This window comes from Lycium ferocissimum, chromosome 8 (genome assembly GCF_029784015.1).
Source record: "Lycium ferocissimum isolate CSIRO_LF1 chromosome 8, AGI_CSIRO_Lferr_CH_V1, whole genome shotgun sequence".
NCBI classification, from domain to species: Eukaryota; Viridiplantae; Streptophyta; class Magnoliopsida; order Solanales; family Solanaceae; genus Lycium; species Lycium ferocissimum.
In genome coordinates, this window is record NC_081349.1 from 39,588,107 (window position 1) to 39,595,324 (window position 7,218).

Genomic DNA, 7,218 nt, shown 5'->3' on the forward strand with positions numbered 1-7,218 from the left:
TTGAGACTAAACCCTTAATGTTTTCTTGCATATGTTCACAAGCTTTTCATCAGTCTTGAACTCATGGATAGTAGTTTTATTTGATTATTGAGATATTTTTGAATGCTTTAATCGGAAGAAGAAGTGTTCTATAAATTATCTTAATATAAATCTGATTTAGCTCATGATTAAATAATTTTGTTGAGTAATCGGAAGAGACTCTTGTATAATTTATCTTGGGTTTATAAGCTGACGCTATTCGTGAGAAGTCGTCCGAAGATCTGTTTCTATCCATAACTTTTTAACATTCTGAGGGCTTGCATTAGTTTAATTTGTGAAATCTGTATGAATAATCGAAAGATGTTTATTAGACTCTTGAGTAAACTAATTACTTATTGAATTCGAGAGACTCAATAAAATTTAGAGGAGAATGATAAAACGAATCGAAGCTAATTGCTAAAATCTTGCATCTGTCTTGTCTACTACCCTTACTTCTCATATTAATAGTAACCTTTGCTTTCGTTGTCAATTGTGTTTAATTACGTTGTAGCCGATAATCGTGGTTTATAACCACAACAAACTCAAGTTTTTATTTCCTGAATAATACTGAGCAAGGTTCCATTGGAGTAATTATTTGTACTAATCCCTGTGGAGACGATCTTAAACTATACTATCTTTGACTAGCGAAGCGCTTAATTTATACTGTGTTTTGCGCTCGTCACAGATGCCATGAACTATCCAACTTGAGCTTTCCCTTTACGAATCACCTCCGAACGGTTTAAGTCTATCAGAGTAACGATACCCATATTGCTATAATACTACCTTTAAAAAGGGAATCCAGGCCCACAAGGGCGAAATTTGGAAATTCAAGTTGGAAACGGTTAACCCAAAACTTAAGAAGTACAAACACTAATTATCATCACAAACTAGTCTCAATTTAGCAATAATTTCATCATTAATCGGAAATTCCCAACTTAAGAGAAAACCCTCAATTTCCATAACCAAGATTCTTGAGATAAAAGGAAGATTCAAGCTTAGAGACCAATTACCGATTGATTAGATGGTTAGAAATCAAGAAATTTCCCAACAAAACTCATTTGGATTGAATAAGATTCATAAAAATCATCTTAGGGTTTATGACCCGATTTTTCCAACTAGTTCATGATATTTGCCAAAGATTCCATACTTAAACATATTAAAATCACAAAGAGAGTATAAGGAATTTACCCCCAAGAAGTATTCCTGAAAAGCTCCACAAAATCACCCACAATCTCTCTCTAGGTTTCATTTTGTGAATGAAAGAAATGGCTTCGAAATGGAAAATTTAAGTTCATGATTTTCAGCGATCCCGGTGCGACCAATTGTCGGCATGTGCGGCACACGTAACTAATAAAAATTTGGTTTTTCGCTAACTTCAACCCAAAACTCGACACTCATCCGAGACCTCCCGGATATATACCAAATATGCATACCAATGTAAAAATACGCAACGAACTCACCCGTACCCTCGAAATTCCCAACAGAGGCCATCTTGACCCGATGAACCCCCTAAGCCCCAAAAATAAGATTCCAACCAAAGGACCAAAATGCTCCCGAGTGCCTCGAGAACCGAACCAACCCCTCTACCAAGTTATAATCGACCCTCCGGACCTCATGGAATCAACGAAATTTCCAAAAAGGTTCATAGACACAAAAGTCAACCTTTGGTCAATCATTTTTCACTTTAAGCGTCTAAATTCCTGAATTTTGACGAAACCTCACCCGACTAACTCGGGAACCATTCCACCCATCCCCACAACTCAAACACGCTCTAATGGAGATAGGGGAAGGGTCAACAGGAGTAAAAGGATCAAAATACATAAACGACCAAACGGATCGTTGCAATTCAGCTAAGCGCGAACTCTCTCTCTTCATTTTTTCTTTTAGGAATACAATTCCCTTTTAAATAGCAATGATTTCATATTCTATAAATACTTCTATGTATCTAGGGTTAACATGCACCAATGATAATGTCCAAATTCACTCCTCAAAGAGAAAGTGTACATGATCGTCGCAATATAGTTTCTCAACTATGAGTCGGGGTCGAATTCCAAACAGAACAATATAAAGGCGATCAATAAAGTAAGGAATTTATCACCAACCAAGCTAAGCCAAATATTTTTTCAATATTTAATTTTTAATTTAAGAACTAACAAAGATAAAACTAACTAGAAAGCGGGTAAAATGATCAATGGCCACAAGCATGGATACAAGGGAAATTACTCTCGTGTAACGATCATATGCATTGTACGATTTACAACTAAAAGCGATTTTATGTTAATAGACAATGGTTTCTAAGCTCTCATTGAAAGTCTTTCAACCAAATCGATGAATTTTACTCTAAACTTTTCCATGCCTTAGAGTGTGATGTTAAGCACTACCAATTGAATCTCAATTTAACTTTTCTGTTCTTAGCTCAAGTTATTAGATGAGGTTTAAAGCCTCAAATCCTTGCTAATAATCTTTCTCAACCTCAATTTTTCTTCTTCCGAGCTCAAATTGAAGTAAATGGGCGAGTCCTAGAGTTAGCTAATCCCTTAAGAAACATTAAAGAAACAAAGACCCACTTCATTAGAAATAAAAACCAATCAATACATAAGCATAACAGGAGTTTTAATTCAAACTTTAACAATGTATATTTCCATAAACAAGTTTCAAGTGATGGAATAAAATGCTACACGCATAGATATACAATACAAAGCAAGAGTTGAAGAAATCGGTAAAGAAATTCTCATTGAGTGCCTCCAAATCTTCAAACCATAGGTGTAGTTTCTTACTCCTAAGCTTCAAAGAGTGGCCAAAGATGAAAGATATTTCCCCCAAGTCTTTCTCTTATAGATCCCAATTTTCCCATGTCAAAATACGACCAAAATAACCACAGAAATTCGGAGTTACATATCTGACCAGTTCGGCGCCTCTAGCCACTTTTGTCATTTTCTTCAATTTGTCTTCTTTTGCCTCTTTTCACTTGGTTTCTTCCCGATCACTTCTAAATCACAGAAAACCGATAAAATGGAAGTAAACGATATTAAATGCACTATTTTCTCAATCAAACATAGCGAAAATCTAAGCTTAAAAACAACCAAATGACTACATGACTCGTGTGTTCGCATACACTTTTATCACTAACTCATAATTAATTAATATATTTGTCACCTTAATTTATCTCTTAACCATGCTAAGTTAGTATTGTTTGGTATAAACATCATATAGAAACAAATGTTTACCTTCATATTCTCGATAACGTAACCAGGTCTCTACAAAAAAATAAAGGGAAAAAGTGTAATATACCCCTCAACTTTGCGATTTAGAGCAGATATACCCCTTATTAAAAAAGTGATGCATATATACCCATGCCGTTACACAAATGGTGCAAATATATCCCGCTCGTTATACAAGTGGTGCAAATATACCCTTTTCCCTGCCAGAATTTTTTTTAAATCATTTAGCTTATCTTATAATTAAGAAAATGTCACGTGACTTTAAAAAATAAGTCTAGCCATTTTTATTTTTTTTGAAGACTTAATTTGTTAATGCCACAAGGCAATTTTTCCTAGTGGGTTGTCTTGTTCATTTTAAAAAAATATATGCTTGACTTTAAAAAGAATAAGTCTACCCATTTTTGTAAACGAATCAGACCTGAACCACTAGAAAAAGAATTACCACGTAGCTTTAAAAAAGTAAGTCTACATAAATGTATAGGTAGAATTAATTTTTAAGGCCACATGGTATTTCTTAATGAAAAAAAAAACCAAAATGATTTTTTTTTAAAATCTGTTGTAAAAAGGGTATATTTGCCCCCATTTATGTAACGGCTGATAAGTTGGCATTTTATCCACTTATCTCTTCTTTAATCTTAGACTTCTTGTTATGTTTAATTGATAAAATAGTGCATTCACTATGGTTTACTTCTATTTTATAGGTTTATGTGATTGAGAAGTGATCGAGAAGAAACCAAGTGAAAAAACAAGTTAAAAAGATGTCAAAATGAAGAAATGAGAAAAGTGATTAAAAATGCAAAATTGGCCAGATCTGCAAAATCTGAAATTTGAGGCTTATTGTGTTATTTTTAGACTTGAAACAATGGGGGAACTATAAAAACAAGATTTGAAAAATATTATCTTTCATTTTTGCCATATTTTCAAGCCTTGGAAGCTAGGGTTCATCAACTAATACGCCATTGGAGGAGAAGATTGAAGCACTTTAATGAGAAATTTCTTAAATCTTCCTTCAATTACTTATTTTGTATGAATATTTAAGAGTGTAGTATTTCATTCCTTTACTTGAAACTTGTTTATGGAATTATGCATTGTTAAAGTTTGGATTGAAACTCTTGTTGAGCTTATGTATTGAAAGATTTTTATTTCTAATGAAGTGGGTCTTTGTTTCTTTAATTAATCTTGTTCTTTCATGTTTCTTAAGAGATTAGCTAACCCTAAGACTCACCCATTTATTTCGATTTGAGCTTGGAAGAGAAAAATTGAAGTTGGAAAAGATTAATTAACATGGATTTGGGGCTTTAAACCTCATCTAATAACTTGAGCTAGAAATAGAATAATTAACTTGAGGTTAAATTAATTGTGCTTAATATCACACTCTAAGGCTTGGAAAAGCTTAGAGTGAAATTAATTGATTTAGTTGGAAGACTTTCAATGAGATTTTAGAAATCATTATCTATTAACAAAGACTCGCTCTTAGTTTTAAAATCGTAGAATACATTGGATCGTTACATGAGCGTAATTCCCTTGTATCCATGCTTGTGGTCATTGATCATTTTACTTGCTTTCTAGGTTACTTTTATCTTTGTTAGTTCTTAAACCAAAAATTAAATATTGAAAAAGTGTTTGGCTTAGCTTAGTAAGTGATAATTATGTACTATCTTGATCGCCTTTAATTGTTCTCTGTGGGATTCAATCCCATCTCATAATTGGGTAAAAATATTGCATACGACCATGTACACTTTCTCTTGAGGAGTGGATTTGGACGTTATCAACGACAAGTGTGTATATGCACCACTTTTTTAACGAGAGGTATATCTCTTTATAAATCACAAAGTTGAGGGGTATATTTGCACTTTTTCCCAAAAATAAATTAATCAAAAATCTATCATTTCAAAGCCAAGTTTCATTATAGTAATATTCTTCGATCTCCTTTTTTCAATATCTGATGGTTGATAAATAAGGGAGTCATCCATATAAAACGGAAACCCAAATTTAACCTCTCAATTCCTGAACCAATTACAACTTGTTATTAACTTAGGAGACTGATGTCTTAGAATTAGAACTGGTATGTTTTACGTATACAAAAGAGAAAGTGTGATGATCAATTCGAGTGTTGGCCAACAACCATATGTTGGGTAATTTGACCAACAATCATGACATTTTACTTGTCACTTGAGTTGGCGGACAAAGTTTGATGTTTTGACATGGCTAAATGTGCAAAAATGCCTAACAATTTCTTGTAATTCCAAAGGTCAGTGGCGTACGTCGGTACTTATAGGTTCAAGTGAACTCATAACTTTTGATGTGGTACATAAATTTATTTATAAAAAATAATTAAAAGTACAATAAATAATAGACATGAACCCATAACTTTAATGTGTTCAATGCTAAGACTCTTAAGGAGTTGAATCCATAGAGTTTAAAATACTAAATTCGCCTCTATCTAGGATGGCATGTGATGTATTGGTCCTTTTTTCTCTGTTACATAGGTTGGTACTTTTTACTAAGTAAAGGAGAATGAAGAAGCAAATTATTGTAAAGAACTTGATGTTGGAAATATAAACAATATTAATCAGTAAAACGAACAAAATGATAGAATCAACTTATCGGATCACCGCTGCGCCGTGGCAAGTCACTGCCTTGAAAGCGATTTTGGCCAGACTCCGGTGCAAATCGTTAAGGCCGATCACTTTCCGAGGTTCTACAGCACTTCCAAACACTTGCACCAGTGGCTGGAAGTTTAGAGTTTGCATAAACACATTTGCCCAGAAATTTACAAAGAAGTTAAACAACGGATGGAGAAACTATTCATTTTCTGATGTTGTCTATCTCACAAGGAAGACATAGGAATATATAGGAGGTGTAGGAATGGGGAGTTACAATGGGTTGAATAATGGCCATAATGATTCAACAGTTACAAAAATGGATTAATGACCCATTATGTGAAATAAATCACACTTAATCTCAAGGAACATGTACTTAAGTGTCAATATCTTTCGATTTGAATTAACACGTAGTGAAATAAGGCAACAACTAATATACACAAAGTGAAGTACTCTTGAACTGAATGGACATAAGTTGAGACCCCCACAACACATACTATATCCTTAAATTTATGCAAACTCCGCGATACTAATAAAGTGCTTTTATGACCATGCACCAAACCTTGGTCTCATGAGTGCTCTAGAAAAACTGCCCAAGTTTTTCATAAAAGGCGGCCAAACCTTTACACTCACGTAGGTGATTCCATCAAGTCTATCTCAAATATACCACCTTAAGGCTATGGTATCATTAAAAGCAAAATAATCTCAACCTTTCTCATATCAAGCGGTGAATCCATTCAATGCTTCTCAATAGCACCACCACAACGGCTTACGGAAACATTAAGAGTAAAACTCAAGTAAATCCATCAAGTGTGTCTCAAACAGGGGTGGATCTACCTTGTGCCGAGGGGTGTCACGTGACACTGCTTCGTCGGAAATTTTTACTAAATATGTACATATAATTAAAGGCAGAAGAAAAGATGAGAATATATTGTTTAAAGTGACACCTCTTGTCACAGTGGATCACGTAGCTAAAGGGTCAGGCCTTTCATTTTGCAGGCGAGGACGCGAGTTCGAACCTAAGCAGCATCATTTATTTATATAAAAATTTTACTCCTTCAGCTATCTACAAAATGATTCACGTTCAATCCTCTTGGAAGTTTGCTGCTTCCCTATTTAGATATGTGCAGTTCCTTTTTATGCTTTTTTTTTCTTTCACTTTCTTTCTCGCCAATGAAATTGATTAAGAACAATTTACGAAATTAAATTGATTAAGTATTTAGTATTATTTCTGATGAGGTTATATCTTTTAATACATTTCAAAAAAAAAAAAAAAAACTCATCGAGAAAGTTGTAGTACTTTTTTTAGAAAAGTTATAGCCATATGTGTTAGTTTTGTTTATTTATATTTTGTTCTTTTTCTTATGGTGTTTCAT